The 11404-nt window shown below is 37.8% G+C and overlaps 1 long non-coding RNA gene across 1 annotated transcript in view; it reads left to right on the forward strand.

Annotated features, from left to right (window-relative positions):
* Positions 1 to 8714, forward strand: part of LOC118764061 — a 21172-nt gene extending 12458 nt beyond the window's left edge. Inside the window, exon 4 of the long non-coding RNA XR_004999849.1 lies at positions 8609 to 8714. This is a non-coding gene — a long non-coding RNA (uncharacterized LOC118764061). The remainder of the gene's footprint in view (positions 1 to 8608) is intronic.
* Positions 8715 to 11404: the final 2690 nt, after the last annotated feature.

Below are 11404 nucleotides of genomic sequence, written 5' to 3' on the forward strand. Positions count from 1 at the left end.
TTGCGGTGCAGTGTAACCAAAACCGGGTATCATATAGTCGTGATTCATATGGAGCCCTTCTGGGTATTAGCGCGCGTCTACGATGAGTCTACGATTCAAAAAAAAATTTACCATCATTTTTTCCCATTTTTAATGCATTTTTTGCTATTATATAAGGGAAGTAACTCTCTAAAAATGTATTATTAAATCTCAGAACGTAAAAAGCTACAGTAACACCCCCCTTTGTGGTTAGCCATATTGAGATGGCTATTATACTTTACATCTCTAAAAATGCTTATGTAGTTATTTCCCTTACAAATCCGAGCAACGCCGGGCGATACTGCTAGTTTTATATATTTCTGTTTACCTTTGACGAGTGTAGGGCGTGTTATAGCGCTGACCATGAACTCGTTTTGAAATGCAGCTGAAACTTTGCAGCGCCCCACCGTTAACCAGCTGGCGGAAGATCTGCCTAGGGTTAAACTAGTAGTAACACGGAACAGCCACTTTGATGTGGCGATTAACTTTACCTGTTAGTATAGTCACAACTCTGACCTCTTTTTGAGATTGTACAACCAACTATTTTCCTTGTACATATATATATGTGTGTGTGGTGTATGGGTGTTTTGTGTGTGTGTGTGTGTGTGTGTGTGTGTGTGTATGTGTGTGTGTGTGTGTGTAACGTAGAGTATTAAAACTGAATTATTTCATTAACTTCCCGTCTTTTAACTTTTCCTCTGACGAAGGAACGTGGCCGAAACGTGGGGATTTTTTCACCTCTCACTGCAATTTCAGGGCACCCTTTTGATCTATTTTACTGCATTATATAAGCCTTGTTGACACAGAATAACACAAGACTCATGGGGGACTTCTTGATTACACACAAACACACACACACACACACTCATCTATAGCTATATATCTATATAAAGGGAGAGAGAGAGAGAGAGAGAGACAGAGACAGACAGACAGAGACAGACAGACAGACAGACAGACAGACAGACAGATAGATAGATAGATAGATAGATAGATAGATAGATAGATAGATAGATAGACAGGCAGACAGACAGATAGAGAGACAGGCAGACAGACAGATAGAGAGACAGACAGACAGATAGACAGAGAGAGAGACGGATAGACAGACAGACAGACAGATAGATAGATAGATAGATAGATAGATAGATAGATAGATAGATAGACAGATAGATGATTTATAGAGGTTGGTATTTTTATGGTCGTAAGTCTGTCAGCGTCCGCGCATTTAGCATCTAGGTTTCCCACAATGCAACTTGTCTACGTCGTCTTCATCATCGTCGTCTTCGACGTGATTGGCGACGACGTCGATGTTGGTCTCATCGTCGTTGTCGTCGTGTCATTACAGTTTTATCATGTCAAATGTACCCATTACCAAATAAAGAAATTTCAAGTCGTTTATGATGATGATGACGACGACGATGAATATGGTAACGATGAGGAGGAAGAGAAGGTGGAGAAGAAACGGAGGATTGGAATGAAGGGTTGGGCGAGAAGAGAAGAACTTGTCAAGCCAATACCGTTTAATTCTGGTTTACTTACTCTTTTACTTGTTTCAGTCATTTGACTGCGGCCATGCTGGAGCACCGCCTTTAGTCGAGCAAATCGACCCCGGGACTTATTCTTTGTAAGCCCAGTACTTATCCTATCGGTCTCTTTTGCCGAATCGCTAAGTGACGGGGACGTAAACACACCAGCATCGGTTGTCAAGCAATGCTAGGGGGACAAACACAGACACACAAACATATACACACACACTTACATATATATATATACATATATACGACAGGCTTCTTTCAGTTTCCGTCTACCAAATCCACTCACAAGGCATTGGTCGGCCTGGGGCTATAGCAGAAGACACTTGCCCAAGATGCCACGCAGTGGGACTGAACCCGGAACCATGTGGTTGGTAAGCAAGCTACTTACCACACAGCCACTCCTGCGCCTATATCTTAACATTTATATAGCCAGTCCGGCATATCCGATCCCTCATCGGAATAGTAACTTAAAACGTAAGCCCAATTCTCATCAGTCTAGTTGCTGCTGCTATGACTACTACTGCTGCTTTAACTACTACTGCTGCTGTTGGTGATGATAATGGTGTCGTTGTTTTTATTCTCTCGCTGGTCATCCCGATAAGGGCGAAAGTTGATCTAAATATTTCAGATCTTACCCTCACTCCATTTTGTATATTTGGGGCTAAAATGTCCAATGAATCCACTAACACGTTTACGATCAGTAAGGTAAAAAAAAATACCCTTTAGTGGAGTTCGAGACCGATGGGATGGAGACAGGAAGGAATCGTTACACTGGAAACCAGACACGAATGTTTGTAACTGATTCTACTCCATTAACGGCACTCATGATGCAAACTGGTGGTGTTAAACTGAATGTTGGATTATGTTTCTGATGCAAGCAGGCCACTGAGATTTGAACTCAGATTGGAAAGAACTACAATAAATGCCGTATGGTACACAACATTACTTATATTTCCACCAAAAAGGAGAAAAGAACAGAGGTGACCTCGGTGAAATTTGAACTCAGTTCGCAGAGAGCTGTAACAAATACCGCAAGGCACTCCATCCTACGTGCTTACATTTCCACCAGTCTACCACCCAAGTTTTGTTTTTCCTTATAAACTACAAACCGTTAAAAAACGAAGGTGACCACGGTAGGATTTGAAATCAAATCGTAGGCGGCCAGAACATGTAGCGCGAGGTATGCTGTACAACATTCTAACGACTCGAAATTTCGTGGCTCTATGTAGTAAATCGAGTGGTTAAGTAAAATCTCCTTCGTCGGTTCTTCTGCCAAGTATATAACGTTCTCATATATTTACTTTGGACCTACACACCTCTTGTGGAGGCGCTATGACTCAGTGGTTTGGGCAGCAGACTCACAGTCGGAGGATCACGATTTCGATTCCTAGACCGAGCGTTGTGTGTGTTTATTGAGCGAAAACACCTAAAAGCTCCACGAGGCTCCGGCAATGGGTGGTGGCGACCCCTGTTGTACTCTTTCTCACACTGTCTCTTCCTGTTTCTTGTGTAACGCTGCGATGGACTGGCGTCCCGTCCAGCTGGTGGGGGGGGGCACATACGCCACAGAAACCGGGAAACCGGGCCCACGAGCCTAGCTAGGCTTGAAAAGGTCGAGAAAAGAAAGGAATACACCTCTTACAGACTGTGAACCATCATTTTTCAAAGGTAAGTGTATCAGCTACATTCAACATTTCTCATTTCATAACATTTCTAAAAACCTATTGAATCCATTGTACATCAAAATTTATAGCAATCTGAAATATATTATATGATGACATTATTCCATCATTTAATGACTTATGAGACAATAAAGTTCATTTCAGTTAACAAAACAGCCCCAAGATAACGAGAGTTACAAAATTCACTGCGTTTTACACGGTAACACAAACCATAAACTGAAAGCAATAGCTGGTATTGAGTTTTATGTGAACAATATACTTACATTTATAATGGTTTACTACTATAGCACTTAGAAATTAGATTTCAGCGGTGATCAGTGGATAGCTACTGTTTCAGGAAGAAATAAGAGAAACAATTTCTGCAGACAACAAACATGTATAGTTTGCGATGGATGGTTAGCTATCATCTACATTAAACAAATACAATAACACTTAATACTACGAATCAAATAACTGTTGGGTGTATACGATCATGCGATTGATGTAGGTTACGAAAAGTCTGGATTAGCCAGAGATTTGAATCGATATATAAGAAGAAAAAAAAAGAAAATTTAAGCTGCTTTCATCCACGGCTGGTATAGAGTCAATGTATGTTTTGATACCTTCTGCAAGACTGGAAATATGTGGCATGTACGTGTTTACCTCTTCGACTGTACTGTAACGTTATGCTTGTGTTAATGTTTTTGAATGTGAATGTATGCATGGCTGACTGAATGGTGAAAGCATTTGTTGCACAGACATGGAACCAGTAACTCGATCCACCTGCAAGACACCATAATGTGTAATTTTGAATAACAACAACGATAATAATAATAATGATAATAATAATAATAATAATAATAATAATAACAATAATAATAATAATAATAATAATAATAATAATAATAATAATAATAATAATAATAATAATAATAATAATAACAATAATAATAATAATAATAATAATAATAATAATAATAATAATAATAATAATGACAATGCTGATGTTTTCTGCAAGCACTTGCAGAAAGCATCACTGCTTGGACCTGCTCGAATACTTTGGATGGTACTCGGAAAATAAGGGATGTTACCTTTGTTCACTGGTAGTGAACAGCTGGCACCGTAGTACATCTCTAGCGTTAGAGACTGTGTAAATAATAATAATAAACAGCAAATATTCTGCCCAATACCACAGATTTGCACAGCAAATATTCTGCTCAGTACCACAGATTTGCTCTTAACTGATTGGAAGTGTTATCATGTACATTGTTTTGTCTTGTTATAAAAGATGGGCTACAGCAAATATTCTGCTCAATACCACAGATTTGCTTGTCAGTTGTTTGACCGTTACCAGTTGAGCATGTCCCTTAGTGGCTGACGATATGTGCATCTCTAATCACGAGCAGAAGTAGTGGGGGAGCATTATAGCCATGTGTTGAGAGGGATTCTTTGGAGATTGAATAATTCACCTCTGGAAACATGGGTGTTTCGTTCAACATCCTTAAACAACCCTTATTCAGGGACCTTTTGAGTGGGATGGGTTACTTGACCAGAAGAAAATTCCAACTGGGCCCCACCTGCAAGGTCATGTGTTGCTTATCTTGATATGAGATCACCATGTCATGCACATATGGTTGTGATGCATGTGCCTAGTGTACCCTTATCAGACGAGTAGTAATGATGGGTATACTGGGCTACATATATTTTACCCCAGCGTCACAGTTATGCCATGCACTGCTCTCTCACTCAATAATAATAAGAAGAAGAAGAAGAAGAAGAAGAAGAATGATAATAATAATAATAATTGAGAAATAAATAGATAGATGAGTGCCATAGTTATCATGTGAAATTGATTTGAACGATATTTCGGCATCTAGCGTGCCTTCCACAGGTTCGAAAATTACATGTCAGTCTACTGCATTTTGAACCCGTGGGAGGCACGCTTGATGCCGAAATCTCGTTCAGCCAATTTCACATGATAACTATGTCACTCTTCTAATTATCTCTATATGACCTCTGGAGGAGTTACCTCAATCCTGTATAATCTCAACAAAAAAAAATGAATTAGACTGACATGTAATTTTTCAACCTGTGGAAAGCACGCTATATGCCGAAATCACGCTCAACCAATTTCACATGGTAACTATCTCTTTATTTCTGTATGACGGTGCATGGCTCAGTGGTTAGTGCGTCAAGCTTACGATTGTGAAGTTGTGAGTTCGATTCCGAGGCCGGCATTGTGTTGTGTTCTTGAGCAAGACTCTTTATTTCATGTTGCTCCAGTTCACCCAGCTGTAAAAATGAGTTGCAGTTAAACACTCCCCGGAGGCTATAAGAGTGGAGGAGTGGGTGCTCTTGCCTTCGTACTGCGGCAAACGTGTGGCCAAAGTGCGAGTGGGTAAGGTGCCACCCGAACTGAAGTAGGCATTGCTGATGACAGCCATAACGTATAATATGTAAGAAGGAAGGGTTTTGAAGGCCACGAGGAGCCAGAAGGTGGACTACTGGGGTTATGTAATTGAACTGACTATACAGGCAACAATGGACGATTTGAACAGTGTTGTGGATGAGATTGACCTCCCAGAAGATGTGAGACTGAGAGTTACAGTGGTGGGATGGGATCCCCGCCAGAGAAACGGAAAAAGAAGAGAGAAGAAACTGTGAAGGAGGTCAGCAGGAAGGAAGATAAAAGGGTGAGAGAGAAAGAAAGTAAAAAGAAAGTGGAGTTACAAGTTAAGATATCAGTTGTTCCGGTGGAAAAGGATTCGGAAATTCAACTGGCCGAAGAGGAGATGGAGAGACTATTTAGAGTGGAGGAGGAAAAGAGAGAAGAAAGAGTTCAAAATAAAGGAAAGAAAATACAAGGAGGAAATGGAGTATGGTATTAGGTAACCTAGCCAAAGACTGTAAAAACAGAGAAGAAGATAGTCAGGTTTAATGAAATAGTAAGAGTGAAAGTACCATCATACATATATGCAGAGGATATGAAGGCGATAGTGATGGAAAAGGAAAATTACAAGAAACTGGAAGAAATGTGTGGAGATAGTATTGACCCACCAGGAGTGAGGGTGGAATTCAAAGAATTGCCACCAGTAGTGGATTTAATAGAAATTGAACCATTGATGAAGTACTACTAAAAAGAAAATAAGTATGTTAAATTGAGAAAAAAGGAAAAAAAGGTGTTTTATTTTATGTTTAAAATAATGGTGAAAAATCGAAGAAGAGTTGTAGATAATGTATATAACGGTTCAAATGGTACCATTTTAATTTTTATATAATTTCATCTCATTTACCATCATATCTAGCAAAATAGGCTGTGAATTTTAATCAAATAATAATAATAATAATCTTTTCTGCTGGAGGCACAAGGCCTAAACTTTGGGTGGGTGGGGACTAGTTGATAACATTGACTCCAGTGTTTCACTGGTATTTAATTTATCGACCCCGAAAGGATGAAAGGCAAAGTCGACCTCGGTAGAATTTGAACTCACAACATAACGACGGGCGAAATACTTCTAAGCATTCCGTCCGTCTAACGATTCTGCCTCCTCACCGCCTTACCCAAAGCAAAATATTAAAACATACGCTTACACACGCACACACACATACACACACACATGCATACATATACATATACGTACACACACACACACATATATATACCAATATGATGTGTGTATGCATGTATATGTTCGCTCATATGCATATATAAATGTATACATGTATATTTGTATGTATGTGTGTGTGTGCGTGTGTGTCGGTATATATCTGTGTGTGTCTCTGTATGTGTAATTAAGCTTTCACAAATACATGAGTTTTATCTCGAAATCTAGAAAGATATTCGCAGTAATGTTTAAACAATGTTTTCATAAGATATAATTTCGTCAGTACATTAAATCAAGATGCGGTATCTAACATTAATAAACACTAGTAAAAGCCCTCTCCGTCTATTCAGAAGGATGTAACAGACAATATTACCTGAAGCAGATATGGTTGAATGTTCAGCTACACTAGACAGACAGTTTTTACATAATTTTACTAAGTAGGCAAAATAAACTCAATTTGCTGTTCTCTGCAACGTGGTTTTCTCTCATGTAATACATGCTGCCATTTTTTTTAACGTTATATTTTTTGCGTTTTACTTGAGTGGTTTTCTTGTTCTTTTCGATCTCAAATAGATATTACAAAAGCTTTATATATGATATTATTTATATGAAAATGGCAGCGTAGATTATTATATGTGAAAATATAGATACATTAAAACTGTAATGTAGAGTGAAAGAGAAATACGCTGCATGGGAAATAAGACCGCCACCGCAATTTTATTCTATTACTACGTGGCCCCACTTTAACCGGGGGTTTTAAGCCAATGTGAGCCTAATAAGCCACCTCAGAACCCACAAGAAACATGCTAATCTGGTCATCTTTATATATTCGAAGGGCGAACGAGCATTGCAGAGCCACAACAAATGCCTTGTGATTATATGTCTTGTTATTGCTTTAACAAAATATCAACCGATGTTGGTCAATTTGATTGTTTGTTGATCAAAAGTTTTCTCCATTTTCTGATTATTTGAATTTATATATAGGCGCAGGAGTGGCTGAGTGGTGAGTGGCTTGCTTACCAGCCACATGGTTCCGGGTTCAGTCCCACTGCGTGGCACCTTGGGCAAGTGTCTTCTACTATAGCCTCGGGGTGACCAAAGCCTTGTGAGTGGATTTGGTAGACGGAAACTGAAAAGAAGCCCGTCGTATATATGTACATATATATATATATGTGCATGTGTGTGTTTGTGTGTCTATGTTTGTCCCCCTAGCATTGCTTGACAACCGATGCTGGTGTGTTTATGTCCCCGTTACTTAGCAGTTCGGCAAAAGATACCGATAGAATAAGTACTGGGCTTACAAAAGAATAAGTCCCGGGGTCGAGTTGCTCGATTAAAGGCGGTGCTCCAGCATGGTCGCAGTCAAATGACTGAAACAAGTAAAGAGAGAGATCTATATTTAAGATATGAGGAATTATGTACATTATTTACATTATTTACATTCGACAGATCTTGTGCTGTTGTGTTAACAACAAAGAAGATGAGGACAAATATCCGTCGAATGTAAATTATGTAAATATTGTTATACATATATTTACATTTCTTTATCTTTTAAGTAACTTGCTCCACCTAGCGTATCCATTTCCGTTTACACTCACACACATCTCTATCTACATATCTATCCATCCAGCTACCTATCTACATATGAATCTATCTATGTATCTACCTATTTATATATATATATATATATAGAGAGAGAGAGAGAGAGAGAGAGATAGATAGATAGATAGATAGATAGATAGATAGATAGATAGATAGATAGATAGATAGATAGATAGATAGATAATCACAGGTTAGTTCCCTCTTTTGCCTATCGACTTCAAGCTCCATGCTGCAAGATGGTATGAGTTTAATATATTGACCCTTATGGCGTCATCTCGAGGCCCTGTTCTTTCCTTTTCCCTTCATTATTTATTTTATCCTATTTTATGCATTTGCATTCACTCTGATGAAGTCCCATGTACTAGATCGAATGTGCTATGAAGATGACGGATATTAATCTCGGAATTTCTGTCGTAAGCACCGACTAACATTGGAGATGGAAACGGTTGTAAGAAATGTTATGTCATGTTTTGCAGTAAAAAAAAATGAACTGATGTTGGTCAATTTGTTTGTTTGTTGCTCAAAAGTTTTCTCCATTTTCTGATCATTTAAATTTATATATATATTATATATATATATATATATATATATATAATATATATATATATATATATATATATATATATATACATTTTCAGATTCAGATAAAAATCCAAGGCTGTGAAAGATTTTAGAACATTTTAAGTCTTACAGCTGTTTCCGGGCTATTTCATATATCCCTTCATCGGAGACGGTGTGAGAAAATGGTTTAGCAATAGTTATTTTAGATAAGATATGAAGTAGAGTGGAGGAATGAAAATAGACATGAGATATGCAGGCATTGCAAATTCCTCTTACTCAGCATTACCTGACACCTTTGGGTTTTATTGTCACCATTACCTCCCAACCTCTCTCTCTCTCTCTCTCTCTCTCTCTCTCTCTCTCTCTCTCTCTCTCTCTCTCTCTCTCTCTCTCTTTATATATATATATATACAGAAAGAGCGAGAGAGAAAGTGATAGATAGGTAGATAGATAGATAGATAGATAGATAGATACTTTAATGTGCTCATGAATACATTTCTTTTGGAAAAAAAAGTAACGCTACTAAGCTTGCTACCCACGCTTGGGATTTGAAGACCAGAGACAAACTGCATGGAATCAAGTGAAGCATCGTAGAGATATCCATGCCATTAGTCAATGGATTTAAGGTATGCAACTTATGCCTAGCTGAAAGACCGCATATTCTTTTTAAATCTAAGAATTCCACGGCACTGCTGAATATCAGATCTGAAACTTTCAGCATATGCAAACTTATGGATAAATTTCTTTTCTAGAAGCCTCGTAGACTTTGGATCCAACCTCGTTGAAGTATTCTACAACTAGCTTATTTATGGATTTATGGTCGCAGGGGACACAATTCCTACTTTTTCTTTTCTTTTTCCGGTTTTATTCACCTTTCCACCTTTTACACCTACTTAATCGGTTTTTCTCATGATTCTTCTTGTACCAGCGTCCAAATTTTGAAAATAGAATAGATCTTGTGCTCAGAGCCAGAAGATTGCTTAGAGAGACAAGGCGTGTTATAAAAACCTATGTAGGCCAGTGTCTCTAAAGCAAGAAACTATTTGTAGCTCGTATCTTTACACAAGCTACAAATAGTACTTTTTTTGTTTATCTTACTTTAACGAAACAGTAAACACACACACACGCATACATACATATTGAAGAGAGAGACAAAGCGAAAGCCATATAATTTAAATATAGACGAATAATCAACGAGAATGTAAAAATATGCAATTATTATAATTACGTACCAAATGAAAGGTGTCTAATAGGAAGTGGATATTTTAGTTCCGATTTCAAAATTATGGAGTATACATAAACTACGAATTAAGTGTACGTAAATGTTCGAACAGTTGCACATGCATACACGTGTTCGCGTGTGTTTGAAAGAGACAGAATTGGAGATAAAGGAGGAAGATAGAAGAAAGAAAGAGAAGAGAGGGGGACTAGGGAGATGGTAATTTAGGGAAAGAGGGGAGGAGAAGAGAATAGAGAGATGATTCCTTGAGTAATTTCGGGACAGGAAGTCAGAAAGTAGGGAAGTAGGAAATTATTTGCTTTTAAGCGAAGAAAATTGAAGAATTATGAATTATAAATACTTAGACAAACAGCCAAGTGCACATGCTCACACACATACATATACACGCACATATTCAACAGATACACACGCGCACACACATACATACACATGCACGCACACATTCACACGCACACAGATACACACATACACGCACACACCAATACGTACATGCATACACACGTACACACACTCTCTTTCTCTTATTCTCTTTCTTTTCTCTTTGCCTTTCTCTCTATCTCTCATTCTTTATATTTCATAAAATCTGAGATGATTCCATCGAACACCACTCGAAGAAATCTATTAGCTGCCTTTCTTTCCAAAAATTATTTCGTTTTGGGATTTGGTTTGCAAGATTGTTTATGTGAGTTTGTGTGTTGAAGCATATTGTATTGTTTCTGGGGAGACTCATTCTCTTTTGGTGCCTTATAATTTAACACACTCACCGGTAAAATTTCCACTTATTTCTTTTTCAATTTTTTCTTTATTTTTCTAAAATTTTCGTGGTGTCATGCAAGATTTTCAATGGTTTTATTATTCTTATACAGATAAATTAAAGCAGTTCTACAATTTACTTCAATTCTACTATAAGAATTTATCCCTAACAGGTAAGGTTATTCTGCACTTCACAATGAAATCAAGGTTTTCTATATTCCATCTACAACATACATAATACATACATACATACAACATACATACATACATACATACATACATACATACATACATACATACATACATAAGCACAACAGATCTGATATGATGATTTGGGATAAAGAAGAGAAACTGTGCACAGTTGCAGAAATTAGCTTCTCAGTGGATGTTAAGATAAAGCTGAAGATCAGTGAAAAGGAGAATACCTACGCT

This window comes from Octopus sinensis, linkage group LG7 (genome assembly GCF_006345805.1).
Source record: "Octopus sinensis linkage group LG7, ASM634580v1, whole genome shotgun sequence".
Taxonomy (NCBI): domain Eukaryota; kingdom Metazoa; phylum Mollusca; class Cephalopoda; order Octopoda; family Octopodidae; genus Octopus; species Octopus sinensis.